Source organism: Balaenoptera borealis, assembly GCF_965194805.1.
Source record: "Balaenoptera borealis genome assembly, chromosome: 1".
NCBI classification, from domain to species: Eukaryota; Metazoa; Chordata; class Mammalia; order Artiodactyla; family Balaenopteridae; genus Balaenoptera; species Balaenoptera borealis.
The window spans coordinates 118,792,223-118,812,393 of NC_138860.1; the positions used below are offsets into that span (position 1 = coordinate 118,792,223).

At 37.3% G+C, this 20,171-nt stretch overlaps 1 protein-coding gene across 1 annotated transcript in view; it reads left to right on the forward strand.

The window, feature by feature from the left end:
* COL24A1 (collagen type XXIV alpha 1 chain) overlaps positions 1-20,171 on the forward strand; it is a 412,921-nt gene that overhangs the window by 216 nt on the left and 392,534 nt on the right. Inside the window, exon 2 of the mRNA XM_082408071.1 lies at positions 233-20,072. The gene's annotated coding sequence lies outside the window, so the exon portion shown is untranslated. The remainder of the gene's footprint in view (positions 1-232; positions 20,073-20,171) is intronic.

Below are 20,171 nucleotides of genomic sequence, written 5' to 3' on the forward strand. Positions count from 1 at the left end.
TCTAGTTGCGGCGAGCGGGGGCCACTCTTCATCGCGGTGCGCGGGCCTCTCACTGTTGTGGCCTCTCCCGTTGCGGAGCACAGGCTCCAGACGCGCAGGCTCAGTAGTTGTGGCTCACGGGCCCAGTTGCTCCGCGGCATGTGGGATCTTCCCAGACCAGGGCTCGAACCCGTGTCCCCTGCATTAGCAGGCAGATTCTCAACCACTACGCCACCTGGGAAGCCCCCTAGAGTGTTTTTTTAAAGTGAAGTTTCCTTCCTGGGAAAGTAACTTTTTCCCTAAATAATGCAGAGAATTGGAGAAATTTATAAATTTTTAGAAATATGATTTCAGAGTTGTTTTGGCACTTTATTTTTTAATTTCAATTGCTTTGGCCATTCTTAAGCAAACCTTTGAGGATTCCTAAGAAATGCAACATGCCGTAGCTATTGAAAAGTTGATTTTATTACGTCATTTTTCTCCTAATCATCTTGGGTTGATGATTTCGTATTTGATTTGGAAAAAATCCCGGTTTATCCAAGTTTAGATAATAATGTCTAGGCATTTTGATATTAATGTTTTCTTATTATTCACTTACTCAGTAGACTTTAATACTTATTTTCAAATTCACATACACATTCACACATATATGGTTGGAAAATATTTAATAGTAACATTGTGACAATTCTGTTTGGAAAACTGTTCTTACTTAAAAGTCACATGTTGAATTATGTTTGGAAAATGTCAAAGTTTAATATGAAAAATACAGTCTGTTTTGAAATATTTCTTAAGAGACTGGATTAGGAAATGGACTTGTTGAGGGAAAGCTTGAGTGGACACTGAGAAGGGAATGAGTGAATAATCTGTAAAATACATTTGAATATAAAAGAAATCCTAAAGAGAAGATAAACTAAGAAGCACAGAGAAAACAAGACATGTGGCAGAGTAAGGGATGCTTCAAGAACATTACATTTAAGCTCTTCCTTGTAAGTTCTGAAGACTGTCATGAGAACAGCTAGCCTGTCTGGGGAAGGAAACAGATTTGACATAGGAAGTGTCACATTTCTGCCATCATGCACTAAATTCTGAGCACAGCATGACCAGTTCTGATTGTTATTTTTTTCAACATCCAATGTCATGTTCATCTCCCCCAGTGGTCCCATCCCTTGGTAAGCTCTCTGTCTTCTAAATTCCCTTAGTCTGTGCTGTCTGCAACACTCATATAACATGGAATGTGATACTTTGTACTGTATTTGTGATAAGCTTTATGACCTTTGGAGGGCAGTGATTGTGCTTTTTCACATTTGCATCCCTAGAGCCTAAGACAGCATTGATATAGATCAGGTCCTCCTCAGTGATGATGAGATGTTAACAGTAGACTGTAACAACTATAACCCTCTACACTTTCCACCCAACATTACAGCACTTCGTATTTACCACACTGTAGGATAATGGTCCATGTACTTTGTAGAATTCTCCTCTAGGCTATAAGATTCTTGAGGGCTGAGATGTTCTACTCACTTCCTTACTCTCAATATCTTGCACATCATAAGAATCTAAGAAGTATTTGTTGTATAAAAGTATGAATGAGGGAACTGAATCAGGAGGGATGGATTTTAGTCCTCTACCACTATTTGTTCAGAAATATTGAGCAAATGACCTAGCATCTCTGTGTCTCAGTTTCTTTATATACATATAAAATGAAGGTGTAGGATTTGATAAGAATCAAGGTCCCCTCCCAGCTCTAAAAATCCATGATTTAATGATCATGGTGATAGCTTAAAATAGAAAGATGCTTTAGTTCAAATACTGAGTCAGTAAGCTAGATGATATCAGCTCTTAGCAATTGGTTTTCTCCTGCTTCCAAACCTCTCATCACCTGGAACTCTAAGGACCCCAGACAGATCAGCTTGCTGAAGATTTGGGGGATGTCATTATATCATAAATAGCTCCTCATCAGAAAAAAACTGGAGACCCCAGACCCTGGAGAACAAGTGTGAAAAGGTGACTCACACCAATAGTTCAGCAAATGAGGCAACCTATTTACACTTTTAACCAAAGGCTAATTTTCTAAGCATCTTGGTCTTCTTCCATTGCCTGCTCAGGAAAAGCATCAGTTGGTTTGAGGAATTCTTTAAATTGATAGGTACAGAAACCTTTATATATCTTGCATACATTTGTTGAGCTCTGTGTACCCACACTATTGTAAGCTCTTTATGTATTTTAGCTCATTTAATTCTCATAACAGCCCCATTTGACTGAGGCAAAAATAGCCAAGGTTATACAGCTAATAAATCATAGAGGCAGGGTTCAAATCCTCACTGACCCCAAAAGGATATTAAAATGGTGCAGTTTTAATAGAAACCTCACTTTCACAGGCAGGGGTGGGTATGGGGGTGTCAAAAGATGAATAATTTAGACTTTAAGACAACAAGGATCTATTGCCTTCATTCCCAAACAGTTTTGCCTATGTGTAGGCTACAGAGATGATTCCCAGACTCTGCATGTGTTTGGAAAGCCAGTTACCATTCCTCAGAAACCAACAACGGGATTACAGTAACTGGTGATCTGAACTTCATCCAGGTCTGGTGGGTCCCGGGAGCAGACCTTGTCTGACAGAATGCAGCTGTGCTGTCAGTCAGCATGTTGAGGCAGGTGGGCCTTGTTATGAGTTACGGAACCAAATAAAGGACTTAACAGGCAAAGGTTGCTCTTTCCTTCTAGACAGAAGATGGGATGTTTATCGGGTGGCTCTTTGGAGAGGTTTTACTCTGTTGCTTTCCATTTTCTCAGGATTCTGTAAACCTTATGATTTGGGACAGAGAACAAGAGTAATTCTGGTTTATACTCTTATTCATATTTCCTTTATTCATTATGTTCCCATATTCATATTTAATAACTAAATTAAACTGTAACACACTGAGCCCCTTTCTTTGACACAGGGGGAGTTGTCTTCCAAAATGCTGGCAAGTTGTCTAACTCCTCTTACTGGAACCAAAGTGTTTTGGCCAGTATGTCTGAGTCTTTCAGCAAGCATTATTTATGAGAGAATCACAGTTATTGTTTTGGCTTATATTCCCAAAATATTTGCAGCAATTTCTGAGTGGGATATGCCTAGCCTTTGACTTGGAAGACTAAAAAAGGCTCATGTATTTCTCCTTAATGAATTCAGTCAGTCCTGGAAACCTTAAATATTAAACAAGTAAAGATCTCCCAGAGTTTTGTTAATTCACATTGTTTTCTGATGAAGCAGTAGGTTTTTCTAGTCACTAGAAAGTGTACTCTTAGCATGGAAACCAAATCCTCACCAGGGAATGAATCCCTCCGGTGACATCCAGGGACGTCGTTGTCCTGCTTCTGACAAGAGCCGCAGGGGCTGGGAACTCACTTTCAAAAAAAAGGATTTTTCCACATTTTTTGGACAACTCTAATTTATAGAACGTTCTTTTTATATTGATCTGAAATTGTATCCTGTAGATTTTACCTTCATGGATATTCTTTCTTGCTCTTCTTTGTGGGCTCCTCTTCTTTTACCAAGCCCATAAATTTTGGTGTTTCTCAGAAATCAATATACTTTTCTTATATCACACACTGTCCTTGGACAACCTGTGGTTTCAGGGTTCACCTACATAGTGATGAGTATATCTCAAGCCCAGCCTTTTATGCTGAGCTCCAGGTCATGTCTACCTGGCTACCTCACAGTCACCTCATATTCAGTTTATTCCAAACTTATTTTACTCTTCCTTAGACTTTTGAATTTGGTGAGTGATGCTACTACCATCCACTCAGTATTCCTAAGAAGCCAGGAAGTTGTCTTGGATTTCTCCCACTCACAGTCCGTTAATCATGCAGCCCTTTGATTATGCCATATGAAAATCGCATGTATTTCTCTACCTCCCCACCTCCACCACCAAAGGTCTTCATTGTTTGTTGACAGATAATTATAAAAGCTTATAATCCTATGGTCTCTTTGCTTCAGCATTCACCCCCTTCAGTCTTTCTCCTTAACTTCTCCAGAGTGAACCACCTAATGTTTAAATTTCATGACACCATCTGCTCAAAATTCCTAAATGGTTTCATCTTGTGAGAGGATAATCCTAATTGTATTTGATGGCATTTACAATCCTATAGACACACCCATTGGGATGGCTATTTATAATATACAAAGAACTACAACTCAACAAACAAGCAGTCCAATTTAAAAAATGGGCAAAGACTTGAATAGACATTTTTCCAGAGAAGATATAAAAATGGTGAATAAGCAAATGAAAAGGTGAAGAACGTCATTAATCATTAGAGAAATGAAAATTAAACCACAATGAGAGGTACCTCTTCACATCCATTAAGATGGCTACTGTTTAAAAAAGCCAGAAAATAATGAATATTGGCAATGATGTGGCGATATTGGAACTCTTGTTCACTGTTGGTGGAAATGTAAAATGGTGCAGCCACTATGGAAAATTGTATGGTGCTTCCTCAAAAAATTAAAAGTGGAATTACCACATGATCCAGCAGTCCCACTTCTGGGAATATACCCAAAAGAACTGAAAGCAGGGACTCAGATATATTTGTATAACCATTTTATAGTGGCATTATTCACAACAGCCAAAAGGTGGAAGCAACCCAAGTGTCCATCAGTGGATGGGTGTGATGAATGGATAAATAAAATGTGGTATATATATACAATTAGTTAAAAAGGAAGGAAATTCTGACACATGCTACAGCATTGATGAACCTTGAAGATATTATGCTAAGTGAAATAAGTCAGTCACAAAAAAACAAATGCTGTATGATTTGACTTACATGAGGTACTTAGAGTAGGTAAATTCATAGACACAAAAAGTAGAATAGTGGTTGCTAGGGCCTGGTTGAGGGAGAAATTGGAGAAGTAATGTTTAATGAGTAAAGAATTTCAGCTTGGGAAGCTGAAAAAAGTTCGAGATTGGATGGTGGTGATCGTTGTACAACAATGTGAATGTATTTAAAACCACTGTACACTTAAAAATAGTTAAGGTGGTTATTTTACTATATATTTTACTATAATTAAAAAAAAGAAAGATCCTTTAGAGCCTGATTCTTAGCTATATGTTCTTGTTTATCAACACTTGCTCTGGCAACCTGAGCCACTTGTAGCTCCTCAAACACACTCAGCTCTCTCATGAGTCAGTGCCTTCCTTTGTGCTGCCTGGTGGTTTCTTACACCCTCTAGTCACTGCTCAGATACAGGGTGACTCTCACCCTGGTTTGCCTGGGACCGAGGGGTGTCTCAGAATTCAGGATTTTCAGTGCTCAAACTAGGGAAGTCTCGGGCAAATTGGGACAAGTTGGTCACCCCAACTTTATATCCCAACATTACATGATTTCCACATTTGCTCAGCATCCTCAAATGTCCCCAGTGTCTTCACTTAAGAACCTGAAAACTTTGACTTGGGAAGAGCCAAAATCAGAGCTCTATGATGTGCTAGAAGATATTTATGAAGTTATTTATTTTTTAATTAACATCCCTTGAGTTCTTTGGCTTGTGTCATCGTAGAAAACATATTTATCTTTTTTTCCATTAGATTATCATAAAAATCTGGTCAAATGCCTTACTAAGATCCAGACATACTGAATCAAAATGCACTCCTTTGATCCACCAGTTTTGCCAGCCTGTCCAAAAATGAAATTAGTCTGTCAGATCTTGTTCTTTTGTGAACTCATCCTGGCTTCACATTAGTCACAGCTTGTGTATGTGTGTGCACATGTGTATCTGAACAATTCTTTCCACTAACCCCTCTAGAACCTTACCTTGGATCAATATTGATTCACTTATAAAGGAATATCATACTGTACCCCCATTCCCACATATTTCATACCTTTTCAAAAATATTGAAGCCAACAAAGGGAACGAGAGATTTTCTTCTCCTGACTATATTAGATTCAGAAGCCAGTATTAAGTAGTGTCTATGTTACTGAAATATGTCTCTCATAGCACAGACTTGGGCTCTGCCTGCTAATACCTGGTCAACTGGCTGAGTCCAAAGCAAACACAAAATCTAGGATTAATAGGAATGTTTGTTTTGCATGTAAGCTAGCTATGTGAATACACATTCATTTATAGGGATATAAATACAGGTCTGATTAGTGGCAAGTCACCAACATTAAAACAGTAATTGTTACCATTTGGGGAGGTTTGGAGGCAGATACGTCCCAGTTTAAACTGATAGCTTAAGTAATTGCAGCATTTGTTTTGTTTTGTTTCCAAGTAAAAACAGGGCCTGCACCAAGCATCTGGGGAAGAGAGCTTTTTCCCTCTGTGAGAGGACAGTTTATTTGCTGCCTTCAGTGTAGGCTTCATAGGGTTGCAGATAAGAAGCAAATTTCAAACATGAGGAAGAAAAAGGGTTTATATTTTTAATGTACAAATTAAATTCCTGGAATTGAAATCTTCAGCTGCTCAATATGTTCAATTCCAGAAACTTCTGCCCTGGTTCTTTATTGTGGCACAATGAATGAATTCAGTTTTCTAATCATGGACACCATTTGTTAAGTATGTTTTAAGTCTTAGACTAAAATGTCAAACAACCAATAAGCATGAGAGTAATTATCTAATAATAGTAATAATAATAATAATGTTACTACTGTTATTATTATCATCATCAGAAAGACGTGCAATCCTAATATGACTCTGCCAGTCATTGGCTCTGTGACTATAGCTTTGTCTTCAAGTTTGTTTCATAATTTGTAAAGTTGGGATAAACAGTACCTGGATTGCAGACCTCATAGGATGGTTAGGAGGCAGTAACATTTATTGAGCATGTGCTATGTGCCAGAGATTATTTGGCACCTTTCATGGATTATTTAATTTAATCTTCATAGCACCCACATGAACATGAATAGTAGTATTACCCTTATTTTGCAAACGGGAAAACTGAAGCTGAGAGAGATTAAATAATGTACCTGAGATCCCATGCCTTCTAAGTGGCAAAGCTAGGATTTGATTCCATACTGGGCTAAGGCCACTCTACCTATAACAAACACATGGACTTTTTCAGCTATAAGCTATAGACCTACCTATAGAAATATAGGTACACGAAAAGAAAATTGATTCTCTCATCCAGAGTGGGCAGGGGATTTTTTTACGCATTCCTGTGGATTTCCTAAAAAACCTATGTGATTTCACAAGCCAAAAGTAACAGAGCTGGCAGAATCTTTCAGAAGTATCATGTAACAAAGGTGATGTCTATATAATACTAAAATCATCACCCATTATTTCCATAAATGTGCTTAATATCACAATGTATTTAAAAGAAGCATTCCATCCAAAGAAGATATTCATTCATGATATTCAAGTGCTACTCAACTTTCACATAATGGAAACAGTCCTTTATACAATCTGGACCATGTGCTTAAAAATCCTGCCTTTCATATGCCTTCATTTATAAAATGCTGATGGGGGGGAAATTCATCTACTGCCGTCCAACACTGTTTCTTTTGCATTTTATTCAAACCAAAGATTTTTAAGAAGAACATCCATCTCTCCTAGAATTAGCTGGTTATCCTTGAAGACACACTGTAATTCTTTCCATTTCTTGTATTTCCTAAATATTTTCTATCCACACATAGTATTTCTTTAACCAAAGTAATGCTCCATACTTTTGGGGTTGGCACTAAGGGAATTCTAAATACTTTCCTCTTGATTATATATTCCAAAATATATTGTTCTGGCCCTAGGCTACAGATATTTTGTTTTACACACTGGAAATAGTGGTAATGAGGGTGGGGAAATTGAAAAAACTAATCTCTGAGAAGAAAACGATCAGTGATAACAATGGGCATATACTATCCTAAATCCCTAATTTTGAGACAGTTTAAACATCAAAGTGTGTTTACATTTCATTTAGTTTTATTCAGTATTAACACAAACTATTCCATTAATTTAAAGAGATGTTAGAACTCTTAAAGGGGTTTTAAACACGACTAAAATTTTCTCTGAGAAGAGAAATGATTTATATGTGATCCAACTAATGCCTTCCAGTGAACTTACTTCCTAAATTTAAAATGTGGAAATAAGAGCTGAATAAATAGACTTAAATAAAGAGCAGCAATGAAAGAGAAATTTGTTCTTGAGTCTTGTTTCTCTCTCCACACACACACACACACACACACACACACACACACACACACATACACACTCTACAGGTGCACAGGAAAAGAATTTTGATTTAATAATCTGTGTGCAAACATGACAAAAAATAAAATAGAAGAGAAATAACTCTACGTGATTAGTTCATATGATTAGTATAAGCTTTCATGTTTTCTTGAACAAAATAGGAGATGTATTATATCACAGTAAATATTAAAGCCTAAGAATTTTATGTCAGGAAAAATAATTTTAGAAGGTGCAATTCAAAGGGTAAATTTAGAAAATTTCATCTTGGAATTCTTGCCAATCTGAAACCTTTGAGATCTTTGAATAAATAAAAGTGTGACTATGTTGGAAGTCTTATTTTAGAGCACAAGAGGGTCAAATATAATCATTTGGTTTCAGTTTCCCTATTGGATGAGAGCCAATGGAATCAAATGTAGTTATATTGAGCACTGCTATTAATCACGCACTCCTCTTATTTTCAGGTCTGCCTGGAAACAAGTGTGGCAGACAAATAGGGCTGGCACAGAGAGATCAGAAATGAGAGAGCCGTTTCCAAGCAAAGACCGAGATGGGCCTCAGAGGAGGAGCCATGGACAGACTGCAGAAGTGATTGAAACTAAAAAACAAAGCATTTATTTCTAGTGGGGAAGGAAATAATCTCTCACAAAACTTCCCACCGCAAGCGTTTGAGTAAATAGTAATCCTTCGTATACTTGCCAACAAATTTTTTTCAGCCTAAATCTTAAAACTTTTAAAAAATATTAGAAATGTGACTAGGGTAGGGGGAATGGCAATGGAGGGGAGGGGGACACAGAGGCTTAAAGGTACTAATAATGTCATATTTCTTATATGGTACTATTATTTTTTTTTTTTTAAAAACTTACATATACACATGGTGTACTCGCTTTCAAGGATATATTTCTTGATAAAATTTTTTCACATTAGGAGATGCCATTTAGTGTGCTAATATGATTCTAAGCACCTCAATTATCTGTTAACATACCTTAAGACTTTTATTTGAAAATTATTTTATTTATGTACATCTAGAGCAGTATCACACTCTTCTTAAATGATGTAACATTAAGCTGCTTTTTTTTTTTTTTCCAACAACTTTTAGACTAGAATTTTGTCCTGTGAAAAATGAGGGAAATTGCCAGAGGAGAGTCAGGAAAAGTAAATCTGAGTGGAAATTTTCCTTTCACTCCTGAAATATCTGTTACTCCCATAAAATGGCTCCACAATAATAGGTCTGTAAAGAAATTTATGTGGAGATAACATTAAGAGGGTTAGAAAATATATATCTCTTTAAAGAATTCTCCCCCAATCAGTCTGTCTTCTATCTCCAGCATGCTACCACGTCTGGTATCAGGAGCACATTGTTTGCAGCAATTATTTTTTTTAATGGGAAGAGGGAGGGGTTGGGAGAGAAATCCCTAAAGTTTCAAAGGCAAACTCCAAAGTTCCAGTTTTAATTTAACTTTTTATATATATGTTTGAAAATGAATGGCTCTCTGCTAATGCTGTAGCTTTTGGAGTTCATTCAGAAAGGGTTTAAAAATGGAAATATTGACAGATTGTGAACTTCAGTGGTATAGGTGGTGCCACTGTAACACTTGACTACGTAAGGCATGTTGCCCATTGTAACAAACATCCCTATGGCCATATTTTAAAATTTTTAAAACTTTATACATGCACACACACACATACATATTTGCTTGAAGGGTAGACCAAAATAAAATATCAGAGTACTTAGTGGGACACTGCTGTACATATATGTCCCTTTTGTCTGGTGTTTGGACTCCGATTATCCTAGTCTCTTGGCTATGACCCTAAAACTGATTAAGGTTCCCTGCCAGAGAAAAGCGAGCTACCTTTTAATTGGTAGCCTCCATTTAGTTCACTTCACAAATGAACAATATAGAATCTGTGCTAAACGGCTAGAATAATGAGCCATTACATGGGAGGGATGAGAAACAGGTAACTGGGATAACAAAGATAATTCATTAACAGACAGTGGGCTCATCTTAGTTTTGGTTACTTCCAGGGTTTTTTTTTTGAACAGGAAGCTAGGCTACAGTAGGTGTGAAATGATCAAATTGGATAACCTTGAGATTCTGCTCAAAGGGAATGGGATCGTATAGGATTAGAATGGTGGACTCAGTATTATGCAAAATGTGTCAAGAGTGTAAGTGTTTCTATCTAGTTTTAGGTCTAGTCCCAATAAGTATGTTACACTTCCCACCAAAAGTCAGAATAAAACACTCTTCCTGCACCGCATGGCTCAAAGCACCTTGAAGAACCTGGGCATCCACGTGGAAGAACTTATTATGTAGAGCTCACTAGCTTCTGGACCAGCAAACCAAGAAAGGAAGATTATTCTGCCAACTGTTCTAGATGCACATGTGAGTAAATTTGTGAGATTGAGAATAAAGGACCAGAACAAAAGGAGAAAGATCCTAGCATAAACAGACTTGAGAAGGAAATAGTGGCAGCAGAGAAGATCAACAAAGCTTGCGTGATAAGAGACAGGAAATATATATTGTATCAGAACTGAAAAATTTTCTCACCATCCAAGCTAAGGGTTTTCATCAGTTTCCCTAGTGAGGAGGGACTGAGGATTTTATCATTCGTAATCTATTATATATAAACATGCCTTAGTTAGCTATGTGACAAGCGTATATAGTTATCATCCCAAAGTGCTTCTTAAGTCATTTTTATGAATCTTTTTGTCACCTTCTTAAAGCCCACAGTTAAAGAACCCTTCCAGCTATTAGCCTGGGGCTCCCGCCTGGTTATTGCAGCCAGAGTAAGCATACCTTATTACCTTAACAAAGTCTGTGTCTCTAACTAAGGTGCATCATGTTCTAAACAAAAAAAGAAATCAACTTCTAGGACCCATCTTTTAAAACAGGGGTCCCCAACCCCCTGTTAGGAACTGGACCGCACAGCAGGAGGTGAGCAGCGGGCAAGCGAACGAAGCTTCATCGCTGCCCATCGTCCCCCATCGCTCGCATCACCGCCTGAACCATCCCCTCCCCCTACAATCCGTGGAAAAATTGTGTTCCATGAAACCGGTCCCTGGTGCCAAAAAGGTTGGGGACAGCTGTTTTAAAATGAGCAAAGTTTAAGCATTTATCTCTCAAATATTTTCTCAGTTTCAAAGGAATGATGGCCATTTGCACTAGTATAAAGGACTCTTCTAGACTAGTGGATAGAGAAGAAAATTAGGCTAAGTCCAACTTCCTGAAAGATACTCTGTGATCTTTCCAGCCTCATCACTATATTGTAGCCATTCCAACTGCAGTTCCCTGATCATGTGCCAGAGCCTTTTGTACCTCAATGCTATTGCCTGCACTGCCACTTCCACGTGGCGGTCCAAGATTGGCTTGAACTTTCCTGTCTATTTGGCAAATGCTCGTTCTTAAAGACCTGAGCTTTACATGTTCCCACTCACTCTCAATAGAATTGTGTACTGTCTCCTTTGTGCCTCAGTTGCCCTATATCACCAGTTGATTTTTCTTTCTTTTTTTCTATCATATATATCATACATATCAGTTTGTGTTTCGTACTAGATTCTTTCTCTAGCAGGTTATAAGCTCCTTAAGAGTAGTAATTATGCCATATATCTTCATGACCCCAGGTCTTAGAACATTGCCTGGAACGTAGTAGGCATGCCATTGTTTATTCGTTCATTCAATAAATATCTAAGCATGGAATTTTAATTAAGCCGTAGTTATTCTGTCCAGGTACATGTGAATAAGAGTATTTACTCATTAAAAGATTTTACAGGTAATCAATAAGTATTGTGTTCAGTAACTAAGTCAAGAATGGTTGGACATATCATTAGCCTATCTGCATCACAGTTTTTTGTAATACTTGTTAAAAATTCATATTCCTGAACTCCACCTCAAACATAGAGGGTCTAGACATAAAATTCAGAAATTTGTAAAAAGCAACTCATGTGACTTATATACACACTAAAATTTGAGAATCATTGGATTCCAAAGAGCACCGACTTCAGAATTTGATGGATCTGAGCCAGGGTTCCAGCTCTACTATTTATTAACTGTATGCCCTTGGAAAATAAACTCTCAGGGCCTCAGTTTTCTTACTTAGAAAATGAATATAATATCTCCTCATTGGATGGTTGAGATAGTTATAACATTAGATATGTTATAGCACCTAGAACTGTGCCCATTACATAGAGGTGCTTGGTAATATCGGTTCCTTTCTTGCCTTCCTACTCCAACTTCACTTTGCTCCTCAAGGTCTCTTCACCAATCAGAATACCTGAAAGTAAGCACCATACATGTCCCTTAGTCAGCCTCTGTGCAGAATCCAAATAATCTTGGCATCACTGCAATAATTTTGGATGTGATTGCTTGAACTCTATACACATGCTAAAATATTTATTTTGCTTTTTCATCTCATGCAACTCATCAGACTTCGATATGGGTTATATTAAGTTTTTACTTTGGCAAAAATGGGTATCCCCTTACTAAAGTATGCCAAGACTTTCAATCATGTGCCAGAAGCTGTAGGCATTTGTTACTTCCCTATTAATTTGGGAGACTGGACTGGCAAATTAACTTTTCCTCCTCTTCCATGGAATAGCAAATATTTTTATGATCTTTCATAAATATTGCCATTATTGTTGCAAGAATCTTATTACAAAGTATGGAAAAGTTTCTTCCATTTCTATACCTCAAAAAATACTCTTACCATTAGTTTGTTTTGCCTTCTTTGAAAAAGTGTGGGAGCTCTATTCATTTTGAAATTGTTGAAAAAGATCAAATAGATACGATTCAAAATTCCATATTGAATTTTCTCATGTTCTTAGTAAGCTGAGAGGAATTGAAACTGAAAGTGCTGATAGAGAATCATGAGTAGCAGTTGGAATTCTAATGAGCCGCTGCAGGCAGATAACTACCCACAATCAGTTCTCATCTGACTTTTGATGACGTTATTGCATCACTGGTTTCTATAAATTAGGTTCTCTGTTAAAGTCTGTAGCATTTTGTCTGAGAGTGTTCATGTCAAATACACTAAAGATATGACATGAATTGTTGGAAAATTGGAGCGCTGATTTCAGATGGGGAACATAAACCTTATTATAAAAGAACCAAAAATATAACGAAACACGAGAGCAGCAAGACATTCTATTTGGCCCTTTAATACTTCCAAGTGTTAACTATTATTCACATGGTTCTAAAGGAAAAGTGTATATCATGTCCTGCCTTACGTTTGAAATTCAGAAACTTGATTTTTTCTCCACTGTGTTCTTTCCTCAGCCTCTTCACTCCTAAGTTACCTTCTAAATCAGATTCCATAGATACTCAAGCAAACATTTGCCAGTTGCCGTGCAACTATTTCACCTAATTGTGGATTCTCTGTACTCCACTTCCATTCAGCCTATCCCTTTCATCAGTAAAATAACCTTTCCCCTTACACTACATGATTTTGAGAAAATTAATATCCAGTTAGTAGAAAATTAGCCTTAGAAGTACTGAATATGAAAAACACTAAGTTTATTTCTGGATAGAGGCATGTAAACTTGTCATTTTATAATTTCAAATGTAAATTCTACCCGTCCTAGAAGACCATTCCAGTAGAGGGCTCCAGCTTGCTTTTACACATTATGGAGGAAAAATTACCAGAGGTTTTTGAAGATAAACTTGGCAACATGACATTTAAAATGCAGAGTTTTCTCCTGGCATGACTATTCAAGTCTGTATCTGACTACCTGTTTGGTTGTCCTAGAGTCCAACTCAGCTTATGGATCTACCTTTCTCTGGCTACACAAACTCATTTTAATGCATGTATTCTATCTTTTAGCTTCTTCCCTAGCATATTCTCCAATGTTAGTTGTTTTAAACCATCCACATACTCCTCAGGAGTCCAGTCCAACTATCTCCTTCAATCTTGAAACTTTTATTAGTTTTTTTCTGATTTATGTAAATAATACATGCTTATTGTAAAAAATAAAAATAGAAAAATAAAAAAGAAGAAAGGATAAAATTTAATCCATCATCACTAATTTTACCACCCAGAAATTATTTATGCTACTATTAATACTTTGTTATATTTCCCTTAAGTCTGTATTCTAGGATAAATAATATACACTGTACACACCCATATATTTTGTATTGTATATATTTTCTCATCCTGTCTTGAAATATTTTAAGAATTTCGTGTTAGGAAATATCCTTCAAAACATTGTTTTTTCATTGTTGCATAATGTTACATTATATGAATGTACCATAATTTGTTTATGTAGAAATAGAATCATACTGTGATGATCATCCTTATGCATATGTTTTCATGGGCGAATCTGATTATTATTTCTTCAGGATATATTTCTAGAATCAAAATCACTGATCAAAAAATATAGCTTTTAAAGTTTCTTAATCCATATTGGCAAATTTCCTCTAGTTTTACCTAATTTACCCTCCTCCAGCTGGTATAAAAGTACCAGCTTCAATCTACCTTTATCAATGTTGGATGTTATACTTTCTTTAAAAATCCTTGTCATTTGCTTTTTTTTTGTTGTTTAAATGGGAGCTTAATTATTTTAACTTGCACTTCTTGAATTGAGTTCATTAAATATTTTAATATGTTTTGGGCCAACTTTATTGCATATTCCTTTTGACCATTTTTCTACATTGCTATATTCATCTCTTTTCTTACTGATTATAAGAAATCTTCATGTATTAAAGGTCTTGATATTCTATTTAAAAAATGACCTAAACTCTTTGAAAGTATCAAGGTCATGTAGTGACCAACCATCCCAGATTTCCTCTGTCTGAGTGGCACTCCCAGGACATAGCACTTTCAGTGATGAAAGCAGGCAAGTTGGGTAAATAGAGATGAGTTGGTCACCCTAACTGAGGAACTGTTCCAGATTAAAGGCGACTAAATGCAATTAAATGCAACATGTGATCTTGAAGCAGGAAAAATGAAGGTTTACTACAATGTAGGGAGAAAACTGGTGAAACTTGAATGGGTCTTTAAATTAAAGAATAATACTGTATGAATATTAATTTCCTGATTTTGATAATTTAACTGTGGCTGTGGAAGAGAATAACCTTGTTTTTAGGAAATACACATTTAAGTGCTTAGGGGTGAAGTGGCATAATGTCTGAAAATTACTCTCAAACAATTGGGAGAGAGAGAGAGACAAAGAGGGAGAATATAATAAAGTCAACATGGTAAAATGTTAGCATTTGGGGAACATAGGAGGAAGGGTATTTGGAAAGTTTTCATGCTATGTTTAGTAACTTTTTATAAGTATAATTATTTCAACATAAAATGCTTTATAAAAAGAGATTAATTGCTACGCACTACAAATATTTTCCCCAGTTTTTCATTTGTTTCTTCATTTGTTTATATTGGGTGACATTTGTATTTCTTTTTTATTTTACCACTTGAAAATTTTAAATCATACTTCTTCTGTTTTTCTGAAAACCTACAAGTCCCGGAGAACAGGCATGTCTGTCTGATGACTTTTCTCCCTAGTTCTTAGAACAGTGTTTGAAACCTATTGCTGCCCAATAAATATTTGATAGATAAATTAATAAATGTAATCTTTCCCACTCTGAAGAAGATATATTTTTACATATAATTACTTCTAAATCTTCACAGAGTTAAATATTTTTATAAACCCATTAATGCATTGGAATTTACTTTGGTTGTACACCATGAGGTGGAGATAAATTTATTTTCCCCTAGTAGTTTCAACATTATTTGTAAAACAGATCTTATTTATGGAGTTTTGAAATGCCACCTTCATCATATACTGAATTTTGTATCCTTACGAGGATCTGTAGCAGAAGGTTATATTCTATTTCAGTAGCCCCTTGTCCTGAAATGGTTATCTCTTGAAAAGAAGAGAGGGAGGGAGGAAGGCAGAGAGAGAGAAAGAGACAGAGAGACAGAGAGAGGGAGAGAAAAGGGCGGAGGGAGCAAGGAAAAATGGAAGAAAGCGGAATTATTGAGAACAACAACTTTATCCAGAGTCAGTCTGCATATTCAGTTTACATATTCATTACCAGTTTTGTGACCTCAGGCAATTTAACTAAACTTTTTCTCCTCCTCTGTATAAAAAGGATAATAAGTAGTACCTACTTAACAGGATTGGTAGAAAATAAGATGAGTTAATATATATAAAATAATTAGAGCAATACTCATGCATAGTAAGCATTATGAAGGATTTGCTACATCATTATTTTTTGAGTTCCTATACCCTTATTTAATAATGCTGTATGCTTTTTGTTCTTGCTCCTTTAGTTCTATATTGTTTCCTCCCACTTCCTGTAGTCTAAGTTTATGTCCTTGACTCTCTATTCTCCATTAAAATATTCACATCTTTGAAAACAGACTCTACTGTCAAGGCCTCAGATACCATTTTAGGCAGATAATGAAGAAGTCTAAAACTCTAGCTCTGGCCCTTCTCTTGAAGTCTAGCTTCTAACTCCAACAGATCTTTGGGTAGCTCCAAAACAGTGTCCTACCAAGATCTCAACATAGTATGTCTCAAACTGAGTTAGTTGTCTTCCTTTTGCCATTGGCCAATGGCATAATTTCTTAATCATTCAAACTTGAAATTTCATCCATATCTCTTCCCTTCCCAATCTAACCAGTTATCAGATTCCTGATTCCTTTTAATAACAATTCTCTCATTTAGCTTTTCTATTGTTCCTACCATAGTTCACAATACAAACATATTTCAACACCTGCACCGAACTTTTCCTCCAACCTTCTCTCTTTCCAATCTTAGCATCTGATGTTAAGATCAGTCTTCTTAAAATGGGAATTTGGAACATAATCATTTATGTTTAAAATTCTTTATGTTTCCTGTTGCCCATAGATTAAATTTAAACAATAGAATGTAATCTCCATGAGGGGAAGAATTTGCAAGCATTTTGTTCACTGATGTAATTGAGTGCCTAGAAGAGTTCCTGGCACATAGTAGGTGACACAATAAGTGTTTATTGAATGACTGAATGAACCCTTATCCTGGCATTCAGGGACTTCCATAGTTTGCCCTCGACCTGTCTTCTAATGCACGAACCTGTAACCCAAGCTGATGAATCTACTCCTTTCCCCTGAATATAATTCAGGTATCTTCCTCTTGTTCAATTGCTATTAGTCTCCTACTCAAAATTTCTAAGCATACTATCTTCTTTTAAAATATTTTATTTTATTTGTTTTTATTTTTGGCTGCATTGGGTCCTAATTGCAGGATCTTCGTTGCGGTATGTGGGATCTTTCGTTGTGGCGTGCGGGCTTCTCTCTAGTTGTGGTGTGCAGCGTTTTCTCTCTCTAGTTGTGGCATGCAGGCTCCAGAGCATGTGGGCTCTGTAGCCGAGGCCCGCAGGCTAAGTAGTTGTGGCCTGAGGGCTTAGTTGCCCCGCAGCATGTGGATCCCAGTTCCCCAACCAGGGATCGTCCCCTGCATTGGAAGGCAGACTCTTCACCACTGGACCACCAGGGAGGTCCCTCTAAGCATACTATCTTTCTCTTCTCCACCTATGTAAATCCTCTTCACTTTTCAAGGCCCAGCTAAATCCCATGGTCTTTGGTGAAGCTGTATTGACTAATTTTATCTATGCTGAACTCTACCATCCTAAAAAGTCTATATCATTTAAACCTTACATTGTTTATTTTTTACTGGGCAAATGCTTCCTCTCCCACAATCAAATGTACTCTATTTGAGGGTATGCGTACCCTTTGGATGCTTCTGCGTGAAAAGGGCTCTAGTAACTCTAGCAAATATTCTCTTCTTATATTCAAAGAACCTGAGGTACATTTTAATGATAATTCCATTTCATACAGCTTTCAAATATTGACTCAACATTGTGAACAGAAAAAAAATATTTTTAATCCTTAAGTAATTGAAGGGGAAACGGAGACAGAAATTGGGTGAGTTACTTAAGATCTGCTTAATTCTTAGTCTATTCTTTCCACCAAACCAAATTACCTGTCTTTTTTTAGTTGACCAGTAGTCAAAAATAGATATACTGTAGGGATAGAATACTGTAGAAATTCTTCAGGTTAAGAATGAATATCTTCCCTTGATACTGGGTTTCTAGGAGGATTCCAGAAAGCCGTGGGTATTTGATACAAAAGTTGGGGGGGGGTGGGTAGTCATAGTGGCTGTTTGGCATGTGACACCTTAACTAAGTGATCAAAGTTAGCATCACTAGGAATAAAATACATCAACATTATGTATACTCAATACGATGCCCCGAGAAAGGCACAACATCGCTTCAGTGGTATTTTAGCTGAAAATACAAAACCTGAATCATGGGACTACATCACACAAATCCAAATTTAGGGACCTTTTACAAAATGACTGACCTGTGCTCTTCAAAATTGTCAAAATGATGAAAGATGAAAGAAGACAGGGAATTCCACAGAGGGCAGGAGACTAAGGAGATATGGCAATTTATTTAATATCTCTGTTAATTGATTAATTAACTAACTAAACACAGTGCAGGATCCTAGTTGAGATCCTGGACAAGACAATGGACATTTGGGAAAACTGACAAAATTTAAATAAGATCTCTAGATTAGTTAATGGTATTGTATCAGTGTTAATTTCCTGGTTTTGATAATTGTACTGTGTTTATGTAAGATATTAACATTAGAGGAAGTCAGATGAAGCCTATACAGGAGTTTGCTTTACTTTTTTAGCAACTTTTATGTAAATCTAAAATCATTTCAAGATGAAAAGTTGAAAAATTGAGGAAGAGGAAGATGGATTAAACTGTGTTCTTAGAAGAAAAAATCCCCCAGATTCCAAGGGCCACACCAATCATTTCCATTCATTAATATGGTCACCTTAACCTTTATAGTGTGTATGTAATGCGGGATGCCTTTCAGCCTGTGGAAGGGGCATTAGCTGTGGATGGTGCACAGAATAGACAAGGACAACTTGGAGAAATGACATTCACTGGTATACAGCAGTCATTCATTAAACAGACATACCAAATATTATTTTAGGTGCTGAAAATACAATGATGAGCAAGATAATAGGTCCCTGGCCTTCTGGAATTTCCAGTCTTATTAATGAGAAAGATAAAAGCAGAATTAAAAAAATTTTTTTTTCTTCAAAAATTGGAAGTAGACTTCTCAGTATGAAAAGGCTGTGGAGAGAATGGGGACTTACATCGAAAAAGAAATTTATTACAAAAATTGGAGAAGGTATTCAAATTGGTAAGGCCGAGGTGTGTTCCTATGCTTTTGTTGCATAACTGCAGACCATTAGTCCACGCTTTTAAGCAGGAGAAAGGCAGAAAAGTGGATTACGGGAGAGAAGAATCAGTAGAAAGTAGTACGGGGGACAGACTGAAAGGAAGGAATGAAGGGGAGGAAAGGAATTAATGAGAACTTTTTGCAGTCAGTTAATAATACGACGTAGGCCACAAGCATAGCTGCAAAAAAAAGCAAGAGAGTCGGAGGACAGTGAAGGACGCCGCTGAGCTAAATGTGATTTCAGAAGGTGTGTGTGAAGAGGATAGAGAAAAGCGGGAATGGGAGACACTCAAGAGAGAAAACATCAAATTGGGGACTGCTGAAAAAGGAAACGGTACATGGACACTTAGAGGAAGGATACCAGTCACCTACAAGCTTCGGGCATGTCGAGGGAGTACAGCGTGGGAAGCGAGAGGGTCGGAGTGGTGCCGGGGCGGCGGCGAGCGCGCCCCAGGCGCGGCGGGCCCAGGGGCTTGCGGACAGGGGCGCCCCAGCCGGGCGCGGGGTGGGGGGAAGGTTGCGGGGCGGAGGGGGAGGTGTGCACTACGTTTGGTGATGTCATTGCAAGTCAGTGAGCGGTGAAATTTAACACCGGCCGGATTTGCTTGGCTCCTCTTCTTCCAGGGGAAGCAGCCGGCGGCAGTCAACGCCGAGCGCCTGCAGTTGCCACCGGGGTCCCCTAGCACGGACTAGATTTCCGAAGTGGGTGTGTGTACTTGTATGACAAATGTTCCAGCGCGGGTTGTTTCCAAGGACTTCCTCCCCCACTTCATCTCCTTCCCTCCCCCCACCCCTTTCTCCTCCC